The sequence below is a fragment of the Lissotriton vulgaris genome, chromosome 4_1 (genome assembly GCF_964263255.1).
Source record: "Lissotriton vulgaris chromosome 4_1, aLisVul1.2, whole genome shotgun sequence".
NCBI classification, from domain to species: Eukaryota; Metazoa; Chordata; class Amphibia; order Caudata; family Salamandridae; genus Lissotriton; species Lissotriton vulgaris.
The window spans coordinates 164,330,527-164,358,351 of NC_141691.1; the positions used below are offsets into that span (position 1 = coordinate 164,330,527).

Below are 27,825 nucleotides of genomic sequence, written 5' to 3' on the forward strand. Positions count from 1 at the left end.
GACAGCTGCAGTCCTAATTAAGCTATACTGCTTAACTTCAAACTGACTTCCCATTTGAGCACTTCTGGAGAAAACATTATTTTAATCCTAAAGACGCATTCTCCAGGGCTTCTATTCTGGCTGTACCCGTGATCCTTCACTTCTGTTTAAAAAGATTTGCTTTTGACAATTGGCAAGGTTGGCTGGTCTTCTTTCATCATCGCTTTTCTATCACCTCTAACAGAGTTGTGAACGATCTTCCAGATAAGACCATAGCAAAGCTTCAGAGGTGGCCCCAACACATTAAGGTGTGGAACAGCAGAGCAATTTTTCTATCCTCACCAGATGTAAATATTGAGTCCAAACAACTGGGGTCCCAAGCGCTATACAAATGCCAAACTTGTTCCCCTCTTCTATCCCTCCACTATCCTTCTCAATCCAAATACCTGATTAACATATCTTACACTCAAATTACTTTTATATTTCACTATAGTAATTCACCACTAATCATTTATGAGTTGCAGAGTAGCGTGCTTCTCACCAAAAAAGTGCTTCAACACCCTATCATAGGTAGCAAGCACTATATGAATGTAATTATAATACAATACAATCTCTGCTATCTGTTACATCAAATGTCTTGAGGGACCATATCCAGAGTTCTGTCAAACCTGTCAAAAGTCTTTTGGCATTGTTGCCTAGAACATAATTTATCAGTTAAGGCAAAATCGCTTCCTGACAAAACCAATATTTTGTGGACCTAAACTCAAGAAGCCTGGTAGATTTCAGAGACTGCATACCAGGCCACACGTTTTCTAACAACTCCTGCAACTATGGGGCCCTGCAAAATACATGTATTTGCTGATTGAGAGAAGTGTAACTAGATCAGGTTTACAGTTTGTCCCAGTTCCAGGGGTCACGTCCACAGATGTTTTCCTGCAGAATTAGCAGGATACTTTTCCCCCTCCATCATGTTACCAAGATTAGCTATTCGAGTGAGATGCCAAAGGGTGTAACCCGTTCACGTGACTGCCCTGGGCCATCACAGAGTTGGTTCCTGGAGCTTTGTGGAACTATCAGTCACCGCTCCCATTTGACTCACTCAATTTCTTGAAATCCTGAAGGATATGAAAAGGGAGTTTTACCCTCTGATAACTTTGGGGCAACTACATCTGTTGGACCTTGAAAGATGATGGCAAGTCCCAGGACTTTTGCAAACATTTGGTGTTGATAATAGCCATGCCTAGTCCCCAAGTACTCAACAACAATAAAGAGAAAAATGTTCCAAGTAAATTAATTGGTGCTGTGTGCGGCATCTGGTTCTGATAGGGACAACTGTTACCAATAAAATGAATTTCATGTTGGAGCTTATTAATTCTTATCGGAAGGCCCATCTGGCAGGCCACTGCACTATTGACAATCTCCCAGATGGAGAACACCAAATTGTGAATAAAACATTGAAAATAATAATCCATGCTTAAAATAGATATTTATTGTCTATGAAAATATCCCTTTATAGTTTATTAAGAACTACATTCAAAGGTATTTTTTAAAATATTCAGCTATGTAATTCAGACAATGAGGTATTTTAAAGCAATGGGAAATCAAAAAAGGGGGGAGGAAGAGGTAGTGCTGCGTTGAACCGAGGTGGGCACGTCCTCCTCTTGCAAAAGTAACTGTAATCAAAAGGGTCCACCTCAAGGAGGTTTAGTGTGTATCCTGATGACTCTGGAATACACACACTTGTTTAAAATACCCCTCACACACCAAAAGGGCCCTTGGTGTCATGCTTCATCATCGGGGTCTTCCCGCCCGGCTGCCGGACGGGGCAGTGCTGCGACAAGCGACGACGCTGGAGCACCTTTTTAATTGTGGGTGCTATGTGAGTGAATTGGAGTGAGTGTCAGTGGGGTCAGGAGTGATAGAGAGGTGATGTTAAAAAATACCTGACCTAGTGATAGAAAAACTATTTAATAAACACTGGCTGGTATTGTTAAAAGAAGGTGGAGTCGGAAAGAGTAAGCAGGTTTATGAGCTTACTTTCCTGTGTGGGTCGACATGTTTCGGGGCGCCATGCCCCTTCGTCAGGACCGGGGTAGAAGATCCCCCTGTCACTCACTAGTGTGTCGCCACAGTGGGTGTATTTACAAAAAAGTGAAGAAGGGATCTATGTGTATGGATATATATTTTATACTCTAATACACATCCCTTTCTAAATAAGATACTCATGTAGTATGCCTGAAAAGACAAGAGCACGGTATTATTAATGCGCGGATCCCAAAGCGCTATTTCCTAAATACCTGTAAGGAAAAGTGGACAGACATACATATAGCAGTGGTCCATCCCTAGGAAACTCAGGGAGGGATCTGTAGTTTTACATTAATAGTCACACACATAAACAGAAATCACACATTATATACATATATAGTGCAGAAGGATTGGTTGGATGGTCTGTACTTATTTTCAATACATACTTATTATGGTGAGGAACAGTGCCTCATGAGCCAACACTAGATCGAAGGGTATTTTAGGGGTCCAACTGCAGGTGGGATAGAAATGAAACAGAAATGCATATGTAGAGGATTTGGTCTTAGCATTCTGGTGGTAAGTATCTACGAGTTATATTAGTGGCACCCCATATGCCACAATCTACTCGTCCTTCCTTGCCGGCTATGCCGTACTTACTCAACCCCCAGCCTTGTTGTGCTTCCTCCTCCGTCCGTGGCCTCCGTGGCAATGAGGATGGAGGCAGGGGCGGGTGTTTAAATAGCTGCGATAATTGGAAAATTGGGGTGGGTCTAATTGTTAAAGGGTCAGTGGTACCGGACACCTGTGCTAAAAAAATGGAGTGCCGAGATCCGGTTCCCGTAGTGGCCATTGTAAGCTGGGTACCGACAATGGTTTTACATGGGGAAAGTTGTTGGGTTTAAAGATGCCCCGTAGTTTTTGCTCCGTGAGGCATTTGTTTTTCAAAAATAGGATGTCAGAAAAAGTTAAGGGAGATTCATATTCTGACTGGGTGCGGCCGCTGAATGGGGCGGAGGAGTGTTTCTGGGCCGCGCATGCGCGATCTGCTCGGCGAAGCTAGGCGAAGCCTGAGCATGCGCGATCTGCTAGGTGAAACCGGGCAAAGACTGAGCATGCGCGGAGAAGCGGGTTGGACTTCGCGCATGCGCGGTCTGCCCCGCTGATCGAAACCCTCGGTTTTAAGGCTGGGACGCCAGATATCCTGCTGCAGGTGATGCACAGGGTCTGGTGTGTCCCAAGTTGAATTGCAGAGCAACCTTATTCAATAAAAAATGCTGATTTTTGCTAGATTGATGCAGAAATGTAAAATGTAAAAAACGGGCAGTTTTAATTTGGCTGAAAATAATATAAGGGGACAGCTAAATAAAGGCTTGTAGATTCGTAATATGGTTCTCTATACTGCAAATCTTTACCAGACACAGTTGGGGACAGCTGATTGGGCATAGGTCATATGGTCTATGGATACAGTATTAAAGAAGGGTTTTATGCAGCAATTCTGTATCAAACACAGACAATGACAACTGATTAGGCAACTATCATTTCATCATGCTGTTCAGGAATTTAGATTGGACCAGGGTATATCATCATTTAGTCCGGTACGATGTGTACCTAGTCGATGCACCCAGCGTTGTTCCTTTTCTAGTAAGTTTTTGTCATTCTTGAAGACTTCGATGACTGTCCATTTCAGGTCATGAATGCTATGGCCCTTTGTAACATAATGTGTTGCCATTTTTGTCGTTTTTTTTTACAGCGCACATTGCTGCGGTGTTCATTCATGCGGATTTTCACAGGTCTGCTCGTCATCCCTATATATTCTTTATTACAGGGACAGGTGATTAGATAAACCACGTTGCGACTGTTACAATTCGTAAAAGCGCGTTGTTCCCATGTGGTTTGATTAGAGAACATGATAGTGCAGCTTTTTTGCGTGTACTGACACGACGTGCATGAACCACATGGGTGGTGGCCTCCAATTACAGAAAGTCTGGTAGGGGCATTGGACTCCATAGTTCTCGGCCTTGTGTGGACCAGTATGTCTTTCAGATTTTTGCCTCTTCTGTGCGAGAACAGTGGTTTCGGAAAATCAAGTTTGCTGCAATTCAGCATTCTCCAATGTTTGTTAACAATTTTCGTGATGTGGTTTGAGTTCGTGTTATATGTTGTAACACAGATGGGTCTTGGGTCAGGCTCTTTGGTCTCTGTTTCTTCTAGCAGGGCCTCTCTGTTATTGTTGCGGGCTCGCTTTTGGCCCTTCTTGATAATGGCCTTTGGATAGTTTCTGTTGAGTAATTTGCACTCAAGATCTGCTGCTTGGGTCTTAAAATCTCTAATGTCGCTGCAATTGCGTCGCAATCGGAGGAACTGCCCATAGGGTAAATTCTCGCGTAGGTGTCGAGGGTGGAAGCTGTCAAAAAGTAACAAGCTATTCTTAGCTGTGGGTTTAAAATGTTGTGGTTTGCAGTTTCCCATCAACCGGGTAGATGTTCAGATCAAGGAACACAAGGTTCTCTTTGGAAACTGTGTGAGTACATTTTAGGAACTGATCTTGTTGGTTGAGCCAACCCATAAATAGGTTGACTGAGTCCTGATCACCCTTCTAGATTACTAGCACATCGTCGATGTACCTCTTCCACATTACTACATGGTCTCTGTAGGGATTCTGGTTGCTCAGGATCTTGGACGTTTCCAGGTGGTGTACGTACAGACCTGCCAGACTAGGCGCACAGGTGCTGCCTGTCACAACCGCGTATCCTCAGGATCAGGGCGATGCTATATAGGGGTCCACCTCCAGACTGCCCTATCCTCTGAAACTAAAATCAACAGAGAATAAGGAAATCAGGCGAGGGAAAAAAGACCAGGAAGGGACTGGAACGGGACAGGAGCCTAAAGGAGAGAAAAGACAAGAAAACAAATCTTTCATTAGTACATAATACTACTAACTACTCTCATTATATCTCGCTAGGACACCACCTACCACGGGCACTAGCTATACTTTCTTCTCCCTCCCGGTAGGTAGTGTGGAAGCCGTCTTCCGTTTAAATGCACCACTCTAGAAAGCAATGAGCAAGGTCAACTTTAAGGAAACCTCCTCACACCCCAAACACTACTCCAATGCGGTTTTACACACACACACACCTTCCAGCCTTCCTGGGTAAACACCAAAATAATATTCCCTATAACCCTATGTGAATCCAAGTAAGAAAAATAGAGAGCTCCAAAAAATATCGACTTGAATAGTTTTTACAGTCTCTCATGTGAGCCACAGCAAAACACAGTCTTGAGTTCACTATTCCACAATCCGGTTCTACTGACAAAGTTCCAGAAGTCAAAGTAAACGCTATAGCCCAGATTGCAGTAAACAAGTTCCAAAGCTTTGTGCTTCTTTTCATAGACGCTCTCGCGCTCACAAGTTCCAAATATGTACAACTCACGGATCCGAGGTTTTCAAAAGAAGTCCAATCCTTCACTCCTCTCGAGGACTTCCTAACACCAGCCGGTGTCAGAACCGCGTACAGCAGCCGCTGAACGCACTAAAGGAGAGCCGCCACTCCCCGCTCGTGTTCTCTCGGCCGAGGGAACAAGGACCTGTAGAAAAGGCCGCCACTGGAATCAGCCGCGGTTCCGCCGGGAACTTTCCAACCGGCGATACTGGGAAGGTCAACAAACACCGCTACAACTCTGAGGCACACGGCAGCCGCCGCACGCCCTTCTTCTCGAACGAGCTCCGCCCCAGACTGAATACAGCCTAAGCGAGAATCCACTGGTTCCGAACTCCGGGTAACAAACAAAATCACGTACACAGCGCCTCAGGAGGCAGGCTACTAAATAGACTATAACTCCTCCCTCTTGCTAAGCCTTCTGGTAGTTGCAGTTCCCATATTAGTTATACTCCTTCAGAGGTGGCAGCCCCTCCGTAGTCCTGCTCATGACAGTATATCCCTCCTTACCAGCGCCTACTTGCTCCAGCCTTCCCCGGATGGCTGGCAAAGAAGCGACGGACAGCAATAGGCGCATAAACCCCAGAACTAGGTTCCCAGGAATCGTCCTCCGCTGCATACCCCTTCCAGGACACAAGAAACCACAACCTCCCCTGCCGGAAACGAGAGTCCAGAATCTTGCGTACCATTCCAGGTTCCCATCGCGTAATACAGGAGGGACTGCCTTCCTGCGAGCAGCGAGGGCTGGCTTCAGTAAACTGCAATGAAAGACATGATGAATCCGTAATGAAGCTGGAAGCTTTAGTTTGTAGGCCACCGGATTCACCCGTCTCACCACTGTGTAAGGCCCTATATAGCGTGGATGAAATACGCTCCGGAATCGGAAACGGATGTTTCTTGTTGAGAGCCACACTCTGTCTCCCGCTTTATACTCTGGCCCTTTCCTCCGATGCTTGTCTTCCCATTTCTTGTAAGACACCTTTGCCTTATCCAAAGAGGCCTGCACCTTCCGATGGATCCTCAAAAGCGCCTTCACTTGACTAGCCACCGTTGGATGATTTGCCACGTCGCAAGGAATGGTCACAGGCAGGATGTTAGCATTAAATCCAGAATTCGCCCGAAAAGGTGTTTCCCCTGTAGAACAGTGCCAAGCATTGTTATAGGACAGTTCCGCTAGCCACAGCAGAGACACCCAGGAATCTGCAGCCTCATCTGCATAGCAGCGAAGATACTTTTTCAGAGTTTGGTTCAGTCTCTCTGTCTGACCATCAGATTGAGGATGGAAACTGGTCGACAGGGCCGCAGAGATATTCAAAGCTTTACACCAGGTACGCCAGAACCTGGCCACAAACTGCGGACCCCTGTCCGAGATGATAACTTGTGGAACCCCATGGAGCCAACCACCTGAGTTAATAGCAATTGGGCTGTTTGAGAAGCTGAGGGAAGATTCCTGCAAGGGATGAAATGTCCCATTTTTGTGAAACTATCCACCACAACCATTATGGCATCATTCCCTTTATCGATGGGCAATCCCACCACAAAATCCAAACTGATGACCTGCCACGGTCTCGATGGAGTCGGCAACGGCATGAGTAGCCCTGCTGGCTTCGATTAAGTGTTCTTGGCTCTCGCACAGGTTTCACACTAGTTTACCCACAGTCTTACATCCCTTACCAGGCCATCCCACCAGAAATGTCTTTGTACCTCATGTACAGTTTTTTGATGTCCCTGATGTCCAGCCATCAAAGCATTATGGCACGAGTTAAATGCCATTAGTCGTAGCGCATGGGTCGGAAGGAACAACCTGTTCAGTACCATGGGCAATCCATGTTTGAGGGACCGTTGAGCCGACACGGCCGCCCACTCCTCCCATTGCTGCAGAGTCCGCTGCTTAGCCACCACTTCCAGAAAATGTTCCACCTGGATCGAGCACACCACCACCTCTGGCGATAGTATAGACTTGGGAGCCATCTTCGTGGCACAGTCCGTATTCACACACCGTGACAGGGAATCCGCTTTTCTATTCTCTACCCCCGGCCGGAAGGTAATGGTGAACTCGTATTCCGCGAAAAACAGCATCCACCTCATCTGCCGTTGAGACAGATGTCTGGCAGTCTTCAAATACACCAGGTTACGGTGATCAGAATACACTGTCACTGGATGCTGTCCCCCCCACAGGTAGTGCCTCCACTCCTGAAACGCCTACTTCACCGCCAACAGTTCCTTCTCGGCAATGGTATAATTCGCTTCAGCCGGGTTCAGTTTTTTCGAGAGAAAGGTGATAGGGTGCAGCAATCCTGTTGTTTGATCACGCTGAGATAGTACCGCCCCTATTGCCACGTCAGAGGCATCTGCCTCAACGATGAACGGTACATCCACCTGAGGGTGTTTTAACACGGGAGCAGAACTGAATGCAATCTTTAGCTGTTCGAATGCCACCGTGGCTTCCTGTGTCCACATAAAAGGTACTCCCTTTCGTAGCAAGCAAGTAATAGGAGAGACTAGCTGTGAAAAATGTGACACAAATCTCCTATAGTAATTTGAGAACCCCAGGAAGCACTGGATGTCACGTACATTCATAGGGACCGGCCACTCCAAAACCGCTTTCACCTTTCTATCAGCCATTCTGAACCCTCGAGGGTTAAGGATTACCCCCAAAAATTCCACCTCCTCCACACCGAACTCACACTTACTCAACTTGCAGAATAAGTGATGCTCCTGCAGTTTTTGTAAGATCAACAATACATGTTCCACATGTTGAGCTGGCATCACTGAATAGATCAATAAGTCATCAATATAGATGATAACAAACCTATCCAGGTACTCTTTCATGATGTCATTTATGAAAAACTGGAACGCCGCCGGGGCATTACATAGCGCGAACGGCATTACCAGATACTCATAAAGACCGAAACAGGTCTTAAACGCCGTCTTCCACTCATCGCCAGCTCGGATCCTAACCAGGTGATAAGCCCCTCTTAGGTCTAGACGAGTATAAATCCCTGCCTCCCTGACCTGATCCAAAAGGACGGAAATGAGAGGAAGCGGATACCTGTTTCGCACCGTCACCTTATTCAACTGTCTATAGTCTATGCAAGCCCTCAACTCTTTATTGGCCTTTGCAATGAAAAAAAGTGGCGAGGCAGCAGGGGAGCGTGAGGGACGAATGAACCCCAGATTGCTAAAATGCTCAATGTATTTCCTCAGATGTTCGGTTTCTGACACTGAAAGGGCATACACTCTACATGATGGTACCACTGCCCCCTCTACTAAGTCTATCTGGCAATCATAATCCCTATGCGGGGGTAATGTTTCCGCCTTCACCTCACTAAAGACATCCTGGAAACGATGGTATGCGGCAGGCAGTTCCACATCCTTCTCCACTGCCGTAGCTATGGTGAACCCTGCGGCCAAAGAGGACACATGTGAAGCCGATGATAACAGGCAACCAGCTTCACATTCCTCGGACTCAAAACCAACTGTTCTTGCTCTCCAATCGATAGAAGGATTGTGTTGCCACAACCAGGGCATCCCCAGTATTACCTCATACTGAGGAGCCTCAATTATGTTCAACACAATCCTTTCTCTGTGACTACCCATCCCCCTGGGCATAACCAGTTCGATATTCTCAGTATGGGCTGTAACCGGGCCAGATCTCAACTGCGTGCCATCTACGGCCAATACCATTTCAGGAATTTCAATGGGCACCTTCACCAACCCCAGCCTGTCCACCAACCCTTGATCGATAAAATTGCCCGTTGCACCAGAATCAATCATAGACACTACCGGATGACTCTCATGGCTAGTGTTCAAGTACATGGACAACAGGATATGGGTCTCAGACTTCTTACATGTGGGCACCTCCAGAGACGGTATCTTCCACTCAAGCGATGGCTTCCTTACCCCAGGCAATCCCTCCATCTCGGTAGACCCCCCATCACTGACGGCTGTCTTAGTCACCGCTAGCTGTTTTACTGGTGGGAAAGAACTAGTCTTTTTAGGTCTCATAGTGCAATCCCGAACATAATGGCCCTTTTTTCCGCAATACATGCAGAGACCCAAAGCCCTTCTGCTCTCCCGCTCAGATTTCGTCAGTGGTGGACGAATCGCCCCTAACTCCATGGGCTCTGATCCCGCTTCCTTGATACTAGGCCGACCCACTGAAGGTGGTCCGGCTCCGTATCTATCACCTCTCCTACGTTCTCCACCTCTATCAGACATGCGATGATCCAATCTCAAAGTGAGATTGATCAAATCGATGCAGGTCTTCGGTTGGGGGTCTATCTGTGCAAGCACGTCTTTAAGATCCTCATTTAAGCCCTGATAATATAAGGCCATCCGTTTTGCCTCAGGCCAAGATGTCTCTACCACCAATCTATTGAAGGCCGTCATATAGGTGACGAGTTCCTTCTTCCCCTGACGCAACCCCAACAACTCCTTATCCGCACTCAAGGTAGTGGCCCGTCTATCAAAGACCCTCTCAAACTCCGCACGGAACTCTTCCCAATTAGATAAAAGAGCATCGTCAGATCTCACCAGCGGTACTGCCCAATTGGCAGCATCCCCTGTGAGATAGGAAATAGCAAAGGCCACCCGGGAAATGTGAGTAGGGAAGGACGCAGGCCTGCACGAAAAGTGTAAGGCTAACTGGGTCAAAAAGGTCTGTATTGTGGCCGGATCTCCAGAATACCTCTCTGGACTAGCCAACGGTATAGGTGGGGACACCGTAACCTGTATCGGCGAACCCCCCGGAGTGGCATCAAAAGGGTTGCGTGTCTGTCTATCTAACCGCTCCTTCAATGCTGCCATCTCTGCTCTAGAAGCCTCAAGTTCATGTTGAACCACACCCAAGGCATGCAACACATCGTCTAGAGTGGCCATCCCCATAGAACCCCCTGACCAGGAGGATATCAATACGTGGGTACGTGATTCTGTCACGACCGCGTATCCTCAGGATCAGGGCGATGCTATATAGGGGTCCACCTCCAGACTGCCCTATCCTCTGAAACCAAAATCAACAGAGAATAAGGAAATCAGGCGAGGGAAAAAAGACCAGGAAGGGACTGGAACGGGACAGGAGGCTGTAAGGAGAGAAAAGACAAGAAAACAAATCTTTCATTAGTACATAATACTACTAACTACTCTCATTATATCTCGCTAGGACACCACCTACCAAGGGCACTAGCTATACTTTCTTCTCCCTCCCGGTAGGTAGTGTGGAAGCCGTCTTCCGTTTAAATGCACCACTCTAGAAAGCAATGAACAAGGTCAACTTTAAGGAAACCTCCTCACACCCCAAACACTCCTCCAATGCGGTTTTACACACACACACACACCTTCCAGCCTTCCTGGGTAAACACCAAAATAATATTCCCTATAACCCTATGTGAATCCAAGTAAGAAAAATAGAGTGCTCCAAAAAATATCGACTTGAATAGTTTTTACAGTCTCTCATGTGAGCCACAGCAAAACACAGTCTTGAGCTCACTATTCCACAATCCGGTTCTACTGACAAAGTTCCAGAATTCAAAGTAAACGCTATAGCCCAGATTGCAGTAAGCAAGTTCCAAAGCTTTGTGCTTCTTTTCATAGACGCTCTCGCGCTCACAAGTTCCAAATATGTACAACTCACGGATCCGAGGTTTTCAAAAGAAGTCCAATCCTTCACTCCTCTCGAGGACTTCCTAACACCAGCCCGTGTCAGAACCGCGTACAGCAGCCGCTGAACGCACTAAAGGAGAGCCGCCACTCCCCGCTCGTGTTCTCTCGGCCGAGGGAACAAGGACCTGTAGAAAAGGCCGCCACTGGAATCAGCCGCGGTTCCGCCGGGAACTTTCCAACCGGCGATACTGGGAAGGTCAACAAACACCGCTACAACTCTGAGGCACACGGCAGCCGCCGCACGCCCTTCTTCTCGAACGAGCTCCGCCCCAGACTGAATACAGCCTAAGCGAGAATCCACTGGTTCCGAACTCCGGGTAACAAACAAAATCACGTACACAGCGCCTCAGGAGGCAGGCTACTAAATAGACTATAACTCCTCCCTCTTGCTAAGCCTTCTGGTAGTTGCAGTTCCCATATTAGTTATACTCCTTCAGAGGTGGCAGCCCCTTCGTAGTCCTGCTCATGACACTGCCCATGCTCGTGCCATGTTTCTGTAGGTAGTAAGTGTTCTCATACTGAAAGTAGTTCTTCATCAGTGTGAGGGAAATGCACTCAAGTACCACCTGTCTTGGAGTATGATATTGCCAGGCGGTGGAAAAGAGAACTTCCTTTATTATTTCCAAGGTTTCTTTGTGGGGGAGGCTCGTGTAGAGACTCTCTACATCCAAACCTACTAAGAGGTGTTGTTCTGGGTCGAACTGTATCTCCTTCACCAGTTGCAAGACAGCTTTCGTGTCTTTCAAGTAGGTACTTGTAGTTTGTACGATGGGTCTGAGAAATGCATCGGCGAACTTTGATAGGGGTTCCAGGATTGAATTGATACCAGATACTATAGGGCGCCCAGGTGGATATGGGGCCACTTTATGAATTTTTGGTATCGTATAAAAATACGGTGTAATGGGGTGACCCCACTGACACTCACTCCAATTCACTCACATAGCAACCACAATTAAAAAGGTGCTCCAGCGTAGTCGCTTGTCGCAGCACTGCCCCGTCCGGCAGCCGGGCGGGAAGACCCCGATGATGAAGCATGACACCAAGGGCCCTTTTGGTGTGTGAGGGGTATTTAAAACAAGCGTGTGTATTCCAGAGTCATCAGGATACACACTAAACCTCCTTGAGGTAGACCCTTATGATTACAGGTATTTAAAAGCAACCCATGGTTTTTCATCCTTCAGAAAGCTCTTGATGTGGCACATCAGCAAAAACAAAATTGTGATCAAAAAATCTTTTTAAGTTTTAAGCCACAAGTTATGTCATAATATTCTACCTTTGCAAGCTTGTAATTACATGGTAGTGCTCCCTTCCATGCCAATGAAGAAGTAACTGATCCCCTATGGGGTAAGTTAGGATTCTTAAACGAGCCCACGCTGATTTTACTACAATTGCTGTGCTTAAATATGTATGCTGTATATACAAGATACATATGGGCCTGTCACAGAGTCTGACTACAGTGATCACGCAGGGAAGCTTTGTTATCATTGATTATTTAGCATACAATTGTAAAACAAAAGATAGAACTAATAAATAAACTATTTTGATTTATTTCTGTGTCACATCTGCAGCAAAAGCAGGTATGAGACCCTTACGCCTCTACTATTAGTGAATGATGTTTTAATCTTAATAGGTGTGGATCTTCCAGGGTACGTTCAAATGGATGAAACATCACTTTCAAGAGACATCCAGAATAACACCCTTTTTTAACAATGTCCAGGGTACCCGATGGAGAAATGTAAACCTTCTTTGAGTATACCCTGAGACAACTGTATCTCTATTTCTATCCAGATATATAAAAATATTATCAAGAACTCCCAACTGCGGTTGAGTTCACCCAAGTGGTATTCGCCTCCTCGAGTGAGGCGAAGACCCCAATGATGAAGCATACCCCATACACCGTGGGCGAAGGGTCTTCTTCCAACAGCTTGAGCTATCTGTGATGTATTATGAGTTAAACGAACAGGCAATAAGCCCAGCCACCGTTCTTGTAAGAAAGAGAAGATTATCATCGACACAGAAAAAGCGATGAAAAGGAAACACAAGTAGCTCTTAAATGCTGTTTCATGCTAATTATTGTCATCTCTAAAACATGGAAATTGAGATTTCCAAATGGTCTTCCAATGGTAAATGGGCACCATTTTTGCATATAGGCAGCTTGAACTATCATAAACATATGAGACATCTTGTCAAAACACCCTTGCAATATCAGTCTTAAGAATGCATTATTAGTATCCTTTCACAGACAATCAACAAGCACAATTTTCTTCTGTTCGCTGTACATATTTGTTGGCTGTCACCGACCTTCATCCTAGGATTTAGAAACATTTTCTTACATTGTAACATGATTTAGAGCACGCCAAGCCTTTCTAGCTTAATCCCTCATCAGGGAGTGCATCATAGGTCATCTTTACAGAGTGTAGCGGAGGAGGAAGATGTGCTCATAGATCCCAGTGCTGAGCTGGAACATGTTGAGCCCTCTCAAGGCCACAGGATTGGTAAAAAGAAAAGTTCTTCATTCTTTTGAAGGCTCTCCAGCAGCTGGCTTAGCTGACCACATAGACAGTACAATGTATTTTTCTGTTAATACATTTTAAAGATGCAGTGGCCGCTGGAAGGGAACAGTGGTGGGGAGTCGTGGAGGGGTGGGTATAAAAAATAAAAATAAATACAAAATAAAGAAAATGTACCTGCTGGTCGCTTCACCAGCCCCGCCTCTCCTTTTTACAGGAAGCACCCAGGTTCCCAGGCTCCCTCAGCCAATGACAATGCAGCAATGCAGCATTGTTAGTGGTTCCTTTTAAGTTCTGCTAAGCCAATCACAACACTGCTTTGCAGCATTGTGATTGGTCTGAGCAACGTGGTTCGATGCTCAGATGGGTTACAGGGAACCTGTGCATGTTCCCCGCCAGGCTTTGTAATGCAAAGTGCTCATAAATGTCTGGTGGGGCCAGGACGGACAATCATGCGCACTTTAAATGTGCTCACCACTCCTCCCCTGGCCCCTGCTCTGGCCAGCCCCACCCCTACCAGCACCTAGGAATCCATACTAATATTATAAAGAGAGAGCCCAAACCTTTGAGGCGGGTAATCTCAGGAACCACAGCACCAATCACAACACCCAATACAGCATTGGAAAGGACAGTTGGAGCAGATGGACATAGGCTATACAGCTGGCCACCATATACATTATAAGGGTAAAAGAAACTTTGGGCCAAAGTAGTCCCTTGTGGGCGTGGGCGTTCTGCTCGGGCGTTCTGCTGGGGGCGTGTGCTTTCAGTGATAAACTAAAGCCTTCAAAGTACTTGATTGTGGGCGTGTGCGTTGTGCTGGGGGTGTGGCCATACAGCGATGGGCGCGGCATTCGTTACGTATTACAACGGCATTCCAAAAATAAAACCCTTCACAGTACTTCCTTGTGGGCGTGTGCGTTGTGCTGGGGGCGTCACCATACAGCAATGGTTGCGGCATTCAAGCAGCATTCGGAAAAAATGGTGCACGGAAATCCCGTAAAACAAACGTTCACAGGGCTCCGCTGTGGGCATGTGGGGGCTTGGCCATACAGCAATGTGCGCGGTATTCAACAGGAAATCGGAAAAAATGGGGCGCGGAAATCCTGGAAAACAAGCGTTCACAGGACTCCGTTGTGGGCGTGTGCGTAGGGCTGGCGGCGTCTGCAGACAGAGATGGGCGTGCCTCAAACCAAGTTGGATTCCACCCCTTGTGCCAAGCCTTCTGGGGGCGACTACCGTTACAATAACACTGGGCGGTGCTTTTTTCAATTTGCGGTGAGTTCGCCGGTGATGCCAATGTGGGTCGTGGAACTGACAACACAGTGGGCAAACACGTCGGCTGGAGCAGCCACACACCAGAACATATTGCTACACTGCTCACGCGGGGGCTGAGGAGAGTGACCGTACCAGCGGCGACAACAAAAAATACACAGACTGTTATTTCACACGCGCGCAGCGTCGCGTGCATGCGACCATGCACAAAAACTATCAAGGGGCTGTGGACAGTCAGCGTACCAGCGGGGATAGCAAAAAATCTACAGACTGCTCTTTCACACACGCGCAGCGTCGCTGTCACGCACTGAACTCTCACCATAAACGACTTAACACCAGGCCTATAACGTCAACCACAACGCTGTCGGGAACTGTCACATCAACAGACTCAACAGCACCCGCAGGCTGCAAACGTTTCCGCTGCTGAGGCACATATCACAAGGCCGGAGCCTCACACTGGCTGCAGAAGCATACGCCCATGTTGCACAGGATTGGAGAACAACCTTTAGCCTATATGCACAAGTAAACTGAACAGGTAAAAGACGACGTGCAAGGTCATTCTAAAACACCCATCTAACTAATCTTACCTTTTCTGAAACTTACCTAATGATGCGTACGTGCCGATTTAAATTTCTTGACTCACTGTAAATAACAGGCTTTCAGGACATTCTATTTCATACCCGGACAACGTCGGGACGGGCTGCTAGTGGAACAGTAAAATGATAATAATGTTTCGTTATTATCATTTTATATTTCCTCTGCACTGCTCTTAAAGCAGCGGGGCGAACGCTCCTTAGCAGAGGAGACACTCCGGTAAAGACGTATCATACAATTCCTTTGAATTTTAGTACATCAGCTATTTTGGCAAATCTTGAAATCCTGTTTGAAATTAGGTGAAGAAAAACAAGTACCGATTGTTAGTCCATCGTTCCTCATACCTGAAGAACCGCTCACACAGAACAAAATTAACCAAGTCAATATGTGTGCCATCTCTTCCAAGTTTCCAGTCTTTTGTGCCCAAACGTGTCTCTTGACCTGAGAGTGACTTGAAAGAATACAAGAGCAGAACATAGACCTATTTGAGAGAGACAATTGTTAATATCCTACGTCAAAAATTTTGCTCCATTTTCAGCAGCTTCTTTGGTCAATTGGGTAAAATCGATTAGATCTGAATGTCGAATCAATAGCGGCTCCTCCACGAAGGTGGAGGAGTGTCGCCTCACTGAACAAAAGGAAAAATATAATGATAATACATTTTGTTATTATCATTTTAGTTTTCCTATTTCAATCAGTGGCTCTCGGGCTGGACTGGCCAGAGCAGGGGGAGGAGTGATTTACACTCCCTAAGTGCGCATGACTGTTTGGCTGGCCCTCTTGGGCCGGCCAAACAGTCCTGCGCATGTTGCATCTTCCCCACCACGACGCTCAGAATAATCACAACACTGCATTGCAGCGCTGTGATTGGCTCAGGGGAGCTTGGGAGCCCGAGTGCTTCCAGCTGCCGGCCACGACTGCAAGAAGAAGGAAGGTGATGGGGGACGGAGGAGAGGTGGCAGCCAACTGTTACAGGTACGTGTTTTTTTTCTCTTCTATTTTCGTAACACCACCTCCACCCCCCCCCAGCCCCCATGACAAATGTGAGCACACCTGAATACCATGTTGCTAGAATAGGAGCTGTACACCTGTGTGCTAGGACATTTCACTGCATCCTATTCACCCATACACTATATGCATGGATGTTTGTTTCACTGTGATATCTCTATACGTTTCTTAGACACAAGTCTCCTTCTTCATTTGTTTTTTTTTATTTCTGCTTTTAATGTAGTTTTTCAAAAACGGACAGATAGGGCTCATGCACCTGTGCCCACACCACTGGCATAGTGCACCCAGCTAGAGGGGTGACTGAGGTATGCCAGGGAGTGTGTTTGTGGGCATGGCACACAGGGATGTGTGCCATTTTGACTCTCTGTTTAGTTCTGCACCAAGACACTCAGCCTGCACAGGCAGTGTGTGTGTGTCAGGGTACAGGGCCCTTAAGGGTGGCACAATAAGTGCTGCAGCCCTTAGGAGCCTTCTCTGGTCACAGGACCCTGGGTACCTAGGGTACCATTTACCAGGGGCTTACCTGTAGCCAGAGATGCAAATTTGGTTTAGGTTTCAATACAGTTTTAGGGAAGGAACACAGGCCCTGGGCACCTGATTGGCAGGAGCCCAGGGCACACTCAGTCAAAGCACATCAGCAATTCAGCAAAAAGTGGGGGCATACCATGCAAGAAAGATGGCACTTTCTCACAGGCTTATTTTGCCAGCCGTTTAATTAATAGTGGTCTCCCATCACCCCTGTGTTTTGCAGCTTTTTCTCTTCTTTGCAGGGGTGCCCTGGCCCACATCACCACTCCTTGCTTCCAGACCCTGGTTCTTCCCTCCAATACTGTTCTGTCTGCAAATGCATGTTTTGCAATACAGCGGTGAAGTGCAGGTGGTGAAATGCCTGGGGCAGGAATTCTGCAATACCATAGATATGACAACATTTCTTATGGAGGAGACTGCAATATATAAATAAAATGAGGGGTTTAAATTGTCTCTGAAAGTTTACCAGAAAGCTAAAATGGGGACACATTTTCTATTCATTTTCGAATATTTTCCTAATTCATGTGAGAAAACAAATCAGGCATGATGAGTGAAACTAGTGCTTTCAACAGAAGCAGTAGTTTGTCAGTTGATCTCAGAGTGTTCTACTGCAGTTTTGCCACAGAGTTCGAATGAACACATATAATGCAACATTTATATTCATGACAAAAGTGAGACACCCCTGAATGCCATTTTACTGTAACAGAGGCTGTTGAAGCTAAAACGACTTTTTCGTGGAGCAGGTTGAAGCATATGAACATTTTTTAGTTAATAGAGATATGAAATTGGGTGTTTCAAAATAACTACAAGGGGAAGTAGGTGTTGTTGGTGAATTATGGTATAACATTTTTAAAGAGCTAAAATAATTAACGTTAATGATACCCTGCCTATGTTCACCATCTTCCATTTGGGTGCAAGGGAATATATTTTTTAGAGGTGCAGGAAAGTATTTGCCAACAGATAGCCAATTTAAAGTTGTGCACTTATAGGTTCTGAGACCTTTGGATTGAGTTGCTATTTGTACTTTTTCATTTACTTTTTACTATTTTCAGTTCTTTTTGTCAGTAGCGCCACCTCCCCGCAAGGATTTTCGCTGGCTTCAAAATAATTTTTATTAAGAGTGAAAAAGAAAGAAATAATAAAAACATTTTTTTTAAAATAGATATTTATTGTCTATAAAAATATTCCTTAATATAACTTATAAAGAACTACAGTCAGCTATGTAATTCAGGCAATGAGGTATTATAAAACACAGTGAATTTCAAACACATGGCAATTGACAATCAATAGGCCTTGATGTATGTTTGGCTACATGCCTTTGAATTTTTCAAAGTAGCGGCTGGCAGGTAATGAGGGTGGAGCGGCGGGGGAGAGGGTTGAGAGGGAAACTACAAAATAATTTTTAAAAATCTTACCTTGTCCGCTGGCCGCATCTCTCCTCTGCTTCTCTAGAACCAGGAACACCGAGGCTCCCCATAGCCAATCACAACACTACAATGCAGTGTTGTGATTGGTCTGAATACCATAGATCGGCGCTCAGATGGGGACGGGGGCCTAGGCATGTTCCCCACCAGGCAGTGTAATGCAGCCTGGTGGGGAACATGCACAGAGCGCATGACTGTTTGGCAGGTAGACCCCTTCTGCCCTCTTGAACTCTCAATATAGAATTCCCTGTTCTGTTGTCCTTGTTGCCCTTGTGCTTAATTTGTAAAACAATTAAGTGCCAGGGCCCTTCTTGGAAGGCCACTGCAGCCTGCAGCACCCATACCCTGCCAGCGCTGCCAATGACAATACCAACATAGCACTTCACCACTGTGTGGCTGGATGCTGTTTATCTTCCTGCGAGCAGTACTTTGTCTCTTCTCCCCCTATTATATCTTCTATACTTACTGTAAAGTGGATCGACTGACGCCCTAGGTCTACAAAACTTGGAGTGGGCAAACCACTCTGTCCCCCTGTGCCTCCAGCCCCGCCCTAACCGAGCCCGAAACCTCTGAAAAATAAAATGATAGAAACTACAGTGCTATCCTTTTATGCCTCCTGCTCAAAGAGCAGTGGGGTGACGAGCCACCCCTGGTTTTTCATCCTTAAGAAAGCTCTTGATGTGGCATATTGGAAAAAAACATAGTAGTGATCAAAAAATAATTTAAAGTTTTCAACCACAAGTTATGTCATAATAATATCTACCTCTTCAAGCTTGTAATTACATGATAGTGCCCCCTACCATGACAATAAATAAGGAACCAATGGGGTAAGTTAGGACTCGCTAACGAGCTTACACTGGTTTTACTACAATTCCTATGCTTAAATATGTGTGCTGTATATACAAGATACATATGGGCCTGTCACAGAGTGTGCTACTACAGTGATCACGCGGGGTGCTTTGAAATCATTGGTTATCCAATTTTTAGCATTAAATGATAAATCAAAAGATAGATCTAATAATTAAACTATTTTGAATGATATCTGTGCCACAGGTAGTTACATCGGCAGCAAAGACATATATGAGAGCCTTACGTGTCTACTATTAGTGCATGATGTTTTAATCTTAATCGGTGTAGTTCTTCCTGGGTACCTACAAATGGATGAAACATCGTTCGTAGATCACATCCAGAATAATTCCCTATTTAACCGTATCCAAGGTAAAGGATGAATAAATGTAAAACACCCTTTGAGTATACCCTTTGACAACTGTATCTCTACTTCTATCCAGATATATAAAAAGATTATCAAGAACTTCCAACATCCGAGCGGTATTCAAATGTTTAGAAACATTTTCTTACATTGTAACATGATTTAGAGCACGCCAAGCATCTTTAGCGTTATCCCTCATCAGGGAGTGCATCATAGGTCATCTTTACAGAGTGTAGCGGAGGAGGAAGATGTGCTCATAGATCCCAGTGCTGAGCTGGAACATGTTGAGCCCTCTCAGAGCCACAGGTTTGGAAAAAAGAAAAGTTCTTCATTCTTTTGAAGGCTCTCCAGCAGCTGGCTTAGCTGTCCACATAGACAGTACAATGTCTTTTTCTGTTAATACATTTTAAAGATGCAGTGGCATCTGGTAGGGAACTGTGGTGGGGGTTCAAGGGGAAGTTGGTAGAAAAAAAATCAAGAAAAGTTACCTGCAGGTCACGTCACCAGCTGCCACCTCTCTTGTCGCAGGAAGAACCCGGCTCTCAGTCTCCCCAAGCCAATGACAACGCTACAATGCAGCACTGTTAGTGATTCCCTCAAGGTCCCCTAAGCCAATCACAAAACTGCTTTGCAGCATTATAATAGATCTGAGAAGCATGGTTCGACACTCAGACGGGTTACAGGGAGCCTGTGCATGTTCCCCACCAGGCTGTGTAATGCAGCCTGATGGGGAACATGCAAAGTGCTCACGAATGTTTGGAAGGCCCAAGACGGACGCTCAAACATTCATGCACACTTTGAATGTGCTCACCACTCCTCCCTTGGCCCCTGCTCTGGCCAGCCCTGCCCCTACCCGCACTTAGGAACAGAAAAATGAAATGATAATAACATTTAATTAATATAATTTTATTTTTCCTCTGCACTGCTCTTAAAGCAGTGGGGCAATGCTCCTCCACCATAGCGGAGGAACCACGCCTGTAAAGATGTATCATACAATACCTTTCAATTCAATCAGGGGCTGATAAAGCGCGCTGCTCACCCGTGAGGGTCTCAAGGCGCCGGGGGGGGGGCAACTCCGGATCAGTCGAAGAGCCAGGTCTTGAGGTCCTTCCTGAATGTGTGCAGGGTCGGGGAGCGTCTGATGTTGGGATCTCGTTCCAGGTCTTTGCTGCGATGTAGGAGAAAGTTTTCCAGCCTGCTCTGTCTCTGTGGATGCGAGGGACCTCTGCTAGGGCAAGGTCAGTGGAGCGGAGGTTTCTCTTGGGTATGTGGAAGGAGACTCTCTCGTTGAGGTATTTTGGGCCGATGTCATTGAGGGATTTGTAGTTGTGGATGAGGAGCTTGAAGGTGACCCTCTTCTCGACGGGGAGCCAGTGGAGGTCTCGTAAGTTTTGGGTCATGTGCTCGTGACGTAGTGTTCCGAGGACGTGTCTGGCTGCGGCGTTCTGGATGGTTTGGAGTTTGTGTAGAAGAGTTCTGTTGATTCTGGCGTATAGGGCGTTGCCATAGTCCAGTCTGCTGGTGATGAACGCGTGGGTGTTCGTCCTTCTGCAATCTGGGGGGATCCATTTGAAAGTCTTGCAGAGGATATGTAGGCAGTTGAAACTGGTGGAAGCGACGGTGTTGATCTGGCAGCTTATGGAGAGGGAGTAGTTGAGGATGATGCCGAGGTTTTGTACGTGGTCTGTAGGGGGGGTGTCTTTCCGAGGGTGAAGGGCCACCAGGTGTTGTCCCAGGCGGAGGTGCAGGGGCCGAGGATGAGGACCTTGGTTTTCTCTGCGTTGAGCTTCAAGCAACTGTCTTTTATCCAAGCTGCAACGTCCTTTATTCCTTCGTGTCTTCTGGGATCTTCGTGAGCAAGAGGATTACCTGGGTGTCGTCGGCGTAGGATACTAGGCTGAGGCCATGCTGTCTGATGATGGCGGCAAGGTAAGGTCATGTATATGTTGAAGAGAGTCGGGCTGAGCAATGATCCTTGAGGTACTCCGCAGTTGATGTCAGTGGGTTCGGAGAGGAAGGGAGGGAGTCTGATCCTCTGAGCTCTGCCGGAGAGGAAGGATTGGATCCTGTCGAGGGCGGCTTTTTGTATCCCCACGTCATGAAGTCTGGCTGCGAGCTTGCGATGGGAGACGGTGTCAAAGGCGGTGGAGAGGTCTAGAAGAATGAGGGCTGCGGGTGTGCCAGGTCGAGTAGTATGCGGATGTCTGTGGTGGCGAGGAGGGTGGTCTCGGTGCTGTGGTTGCTGCAGAATCCAGATTGTGAGACGATGAGGTTGGCGTTCTCTTCGATGAAGGCAGTCAGCTGGGCGTTTACAAGCCTCTCTGTGACTTTGACTGCGATGGGGAGGAGAGAGATGGGCCGGTAGTTTTTCAGGTCTGCTGGGTCGGACGTTGGCTTTTTGAAGGGGGGTTTAACCTTTGCCCGCTTCCAGTCATCTGGGAAGATGCCGGATCTGAAGGTCCGTCCTAGTTCGGGAGCAATGGCGGCGGCGGTCCTGTGGTAGATATGCAGTGGGCAGGGGTCCTTTAGGGCCCCTGAGTGGGTTTTTGTCATGGTCGTTGTGATGTGTTCGATGGTGGCGAGGTTCCAGGTCATGACGATTGGCTTGTGTGCAGTGGTGGAGAGGGGGGTGGTGTTTGGCGTCTCTTCGCAAAGTTGTCATAGAGGGCTTGGATCTTCAGATGGAAGTAGGAGCTGAACTGGTCGCAGAGTTCCTGGGAGTGTGTGATGACCTTGGCTTCGCTGGGGTGTTTGGTGAACTGCTGTATGACATTGAACAGTTCCTTGTCGTTGGCCGCATTGGCTTGGACTTTGTCTCTTATGAAGGACCGTTTGGAGTCTCTTATGCACTGGTGGTATTCCTTCAGGGCGCTCCTGTGGTTGTTCTGTACTTCCGTGGTTTTCTGGTTTCGCCAGGTTTTCTCTAGGCGTCTGCAGGAGCGCCTGGCTTCTTGGAGTTCTGAGGTGAACCAGGCGGCTTTCAGCGGGAATCGCTTGGTGGGGTGGCGGAGGGGTACGAGCTTGTCGGTGCAGAAGGAGATCCACCGGTGGAATTCTTTGGCTGCGGAGTTGCTGTCGGTTGTGGCGCTGAGGGGGGTCTTGGAGGAGGGTGCTGTTGAGGTTTTCCTCTGCGACCTTGCTCCAGTTCCTTCGTGGCGGCCGCGGGGCAGGCTTGGGTGCAGTGGTGGTGTCGAAGGTGAAATGGATGCAGTGGTGGTCCGTCCAGTGGGGCTGGGTGGTTTGGCTGAATCGGATGTTAGTTTCTCCGGCGAAGATGGGGTTGAGGGTGTGTCCAGCTCTGTGCAGGGCGTGTTGACCAGGTGCTTCAGTCCGAGGTTGGTGAGGTTATCAAGAAGAGTGGTGAAGTCGGGGTTGTTGCTGTTGTCGAGGTGGAAGTTAAGATCTCCAAGTAGAATGTAGTCTGTGGAGGTGATGGCGTGGGGAGCGGTGCGCTTAGCTTGGCGATGGTGGTCGTAGACTGGGTGTGAGGTCCGGCAGTCTGTAGATGAGGGTGCCTCATAGAGTGGTCGTGGGGCTGGTCTGGATGTGCAATATTGAATTTTAGTACATCGGCTAATTTTGCAAATCTTGAAATACGTTTGAAATCTGTGAAGAAAAACAAGTACTAAATGTTAGTCCATCATTCCTCATATATGACGAACCGCTCATACAGAACAAAATTAGCCAAATCCAAATCTGATTGCGCTCCTGTTACTTAAGGGGTCGAACAAGGTTCGAACCTGTCCCATAACTTCTTTGACCTTTATGTGGAACTCCTAACCACAATATTGAAGCGATCAAACCTTTCCTATTATCTATGCAGCGGACAAACAGCTATACTTGAAAACCTCATCCAAAGAAGATATAATCTCTCCACACAATACCCTGAAGGACATTCAAGCTTGGCAATTCTCTAACCACCTAATCAGAAGCCAATGATAACAGAAATCCCCCTTCTATCCCTCCCTCCTGTTAGACACCAGTCCAAGAGTGTCTGGGCTCAAGAGATATCTGAACCTGCCATAATAAAATCATTGAAGTTGCTCGGGATAGCCCTCGATAAGAACTTTAACCTTCAACCATGAGAAATGGTCTATGGAACTCCACACCCTGCATCTCGGAATCAGATTTTAATCTCTTGTCATCTACAGACTAGACTAAAGATATGTGCTGCTCACTGGATGCCCTAACTCCCACTTGGCACAACTGATAGCAAACCTCTAAGCTGCTGTGAGACTGACCTAGGAATGAGATGCTCGAATTACATCAGTGCTGTGCTCACCACCCTCAGCTAGCTACCGATTGAACCCAGATGCATACTCAGAACGGGAAGAAGCCTTTAGCATGATGCCGGAATCACGCTATGCCTTTACAGCGCGAGCAATAGAATGAACGTGTGGTTAACACGCATTCATTTAGCACGCAAGTCATTACAACGACTTGCTTTAGGGGGGCGCATTGGTGGAGATGTATTGGATTTAAAATCCAACACCTTTCCTACTGTTGCGCAGACTGGAGTTGGATTAGTAAATGATACTAACTCCAAGACCAACGCCCCACCTGAAGGCAAGTCGTTGTAACGACTTGCGCGTTAAAGCAGCGCGTTGTTTGGACGCATTCGTACTAATGACGGCGTTAAAAAGGCATGCGTTCTAAATGCATGCATGATCCCAACATGCAATCATTCAGAACACCTAGCATACACCCACAAATCCATTCACAAAAGCATCCTGAAACCTCTGACTGAAAACAATCAAGTTGACTGGAGGCTGTTGCTTTCTGCACAGCGCCAAATCATTACTCAAACCACCCAAGTTAAAATGTAAAGGAACCCATTCCTGGTCCTTCTCCGGAAATGTATACACGATACCCCTCCTCAGAAGCCTTCAAAAAGAGCCGATAGCAGCTACTAACCTACCTCTGGGGTCCATACTTTGAACAAAGTGAAGAACCGCGTTTTAGAACCCAGCAGCGCCAGGGATAACGCTCATTGTCTTCGGATTCCCCTGCCTCTGCAAACAGAGACACGGGACACTTTTTGATGACGTCAAAGACCAAATTTATTGGCTGCAACCAGGAACAGAGGTCTACGAAGCACAACACTGGTGGTTCGCTAGAGACTGCACAAATTCAATGAGCGAAGCATGGTCTTTTATGCCAAAAATCACATTCCAGGCTAGCATCAGTAACATACAAACTAACCAATCATAGTGTGACATTTCAAAAGTAGCGCATGACGACAATCCCATTTTCCGTTGTCCAGCCCACCAGAAATTATCAAGCACATTCCAATAGCCTGTTCGATCAGGCCGGACAAACCCATCATAAAACCTCAACCTAAATCAGTGATTAAGCCATAAAGGAAGGAGCAGAAACAGATGGAAGCAAGATAGAAAGTTGGGTGCAGTGTACTGTAAACTCAGCAATGTCCTGCTCTTTGATCTTTATCTGACCAGCTGCTTAACAAGGAACTGGCTCAGCGAGGTCAGCCTCTGGCAAGGGAGTCAGTTCGGCCAGGTCACACAAGAGTCAGCTAAGGTGTACGTGTCCCAAGGACTCGTTCGGCCGCAGTCATCGGCCTATGTGAGGGTAACCACACTAAATGGCTGCCGTATACAAAATGGAACCCGAGGGTTCAAACGAAATCCCCGTATACGTAGTGTTCTCATTGATCGATTAAGACGAAAACACTCGTACACACCGCACTCGTGATTTGCGGTTCGCGGACACCAAAATCGTCCATATCCGACGACCTTTATTGAACGGGTTTGGAACCTCCGAACCACTTGCCCTTGAACTACGGAACTACAGACCCTCCTTTTGCCCTTACATAGGCAACAAACCCAAACCCATGTCAGTCTGAATCTAGGTCGATATTCATCAGATCATCGATATGTTGCTGTAGCATCATATTAGTACTTAGTACCTCTCTCTGGACAGGTCTCCTTGCACACGAAGTAGCGCAGAGGCCACAAATCGCAGGAGCACACTGTACACAGAGACAGAACAGGAAAAGGATAGCTAAGACCATCCCAATGACCATCAGAATCTTCCATCCCTAAGTGGATATCAATCCCCCAAACCATCCCATCAACGACCAATCTCCTTTGTCTATATGTACAGAATCGGAGATCTTATGTAGCCTGGAAATGGCCTGGAAGACTGAAGGAGCGTTGTCTGGAATGAAAACGCAGCAGCTCGATTGAATCAGTTTACACAATCCACCTCGGTCTGCAAGTATGACGTCAAGGGCAACTCTATTCTGAAGTGTCATAAGTCGATCCAACTGGAGCTCAGCAGTCAAGTTACTAAGGGCACCGGCAGTTTCGACTATGGTGGACTCAACCACTCTCGTCAACTGGTGAATGTTCCTGCTGTTAGCCATCGGTCCCCAGAACGGCAGAAAACCCGTAAAGAAATCTCCCAACTCTTGTCCTGCAGTATCTTCCTGACTGAAGACACCTCTAGCAACTCTCGTCTTATGGTACTCTGTCGCAGCTGAAAAAGTGGGAGGCAACAGGAAAGAAACAAAACATGTGCCCAAAAAGTCAGGGGGCAACCATGTATACGCTTTGTCATAGCAAACGAAATAGGTACCCTTAGCTGCTAGAAACGCTGGGGAAGTCTGAGACGTAAATACATAAGTCTCAGTGCAGACACTCTTCCCTAACTGAGCTTTCGGATTCTTGCCATTACCCTGCAGACAATAGCGACCCTGATGGGGCACTATCCAAATCGGTGGAGAACTTTTCGCTCGCTGGTTAACACTCAGACTAACTCCATATCCAGTAACGTCCCAACCACTATATGGTTCTTTCTCATCTTTCGGAATAGTCTCAACCGCATTAGTCCCTTTAACCATGTCGACTATACCTCTAGCCAAAGCACTATTCTTCAGATTGTCTTTCGGTGAACGTAGGGGATAGACACTGTGGGCATAAATAAACATCGTTCTATATGCCCAAATAGAACCATTGAGGCTGAAAGGCAAAACCAAGTACGGAATACCTTTACCGGTCGTATGGGGCATTAGGCCACAAATCCAACAATTTGTCGTGTTCATAACTAGCTGGTGTTGGTGTAAAAGTTGAATAAAGGAATTATTGGCAAATTCCAATCTTCTGACTACTTCATGTTCGGGCAGAGGGTGAAAAGAATGAGAAGAAATAGTAGGAGGAGATATAGGTTGCACAGTGGGCACAAACGTTACTTTAAAAGAAAATGTCACATAACAAATTAAAAATATCATTAAACTCAGTAACATGAATACACACAGTATTAAAAATCGTTTTCTGGTCATTAGTTTGTATATCTTGGTCCTAAAGCTCATTGTCTCTACAGGTCTCTCCAACTCGAAGAACTCCATCCTCACTAAATATGCTGCTCGCGGTGGTAGGGTGTTCTATGCTAAGGAATGCCTCTGTCAGCCCAGGGCAACTCCCTTAGGCCAACCAGAACCTTCGACCTAGTGTCTCAGGCTTGCACTCCAAAGACTTGTCAACCGCGACACTACAGCTGAACCCAGATGGCGGTTCGAAAAACAAAAATCAGTAGTTCCTCGGAGGAGAGTTAACCTGTAAACAGAAAAATCATTAAAAACTTCATTTATTTTATTTGTCCACGACTCTCGGTCGCAAATTATAACGGTCTTTGCCAGGCAATGTCTGTTCCTTAAACAAGAGTTCAGGCTCGGTAGTGTTCAATCGATTCAAAGGAGGCACTGCTTCTTGAAGAAGATCATCACTTTCTTTCTCAGTGTTCGTTCCAATCAAACGGGCATCGCTGAATGGCAGAAAACGAGGCACAGTTTCAGTCTCAGAATCTGGAAGTCCCTTCTGGACCCACCGGTCGTACGGTAAGGGCAACGGAGCCCGTTTGCAATGTACGCCGTGGATCCAGTATTTATTGCCTTGCACTCGTACTGCGGAACGAGTAGATAGTAAAACCAGGTGCGGTCCTGTCCAGCGGGGCAGCTCGTTCTTGCTCCGCTGAAAATTCTTCACGAATGCCCAGGCGCCGGGTTCAATGGCGTGGCCTGGATCTTCAGAAGCCTGTGGCAGACTACCGTGAACCTGTTGGTGTAAGACACGCAGTTTAGCCGTCAGTTCGTACAAGTAATCAAGTAACACAGGGTGTTCAAGCTCACTAAACTTTGTCGGTCTTGGCACGCCCCAAAT

At 46.7% G+C, this 27,825-nt stretch overlaps 1 long non-coding RNA gene across 3 annotated transcripts in view; it reads left to right on the forward strand.

Annotated features, from left to right (window-relative positions):
- The window catches only part of LOC147718523 (uncharacterized), a 290,327-nt gene that overhangs the window by 242,149 nt on the left and 20,353 nt on the right, over nucleotides 1–27,825 (forward strand). The window lies entirely within an intron of this gene.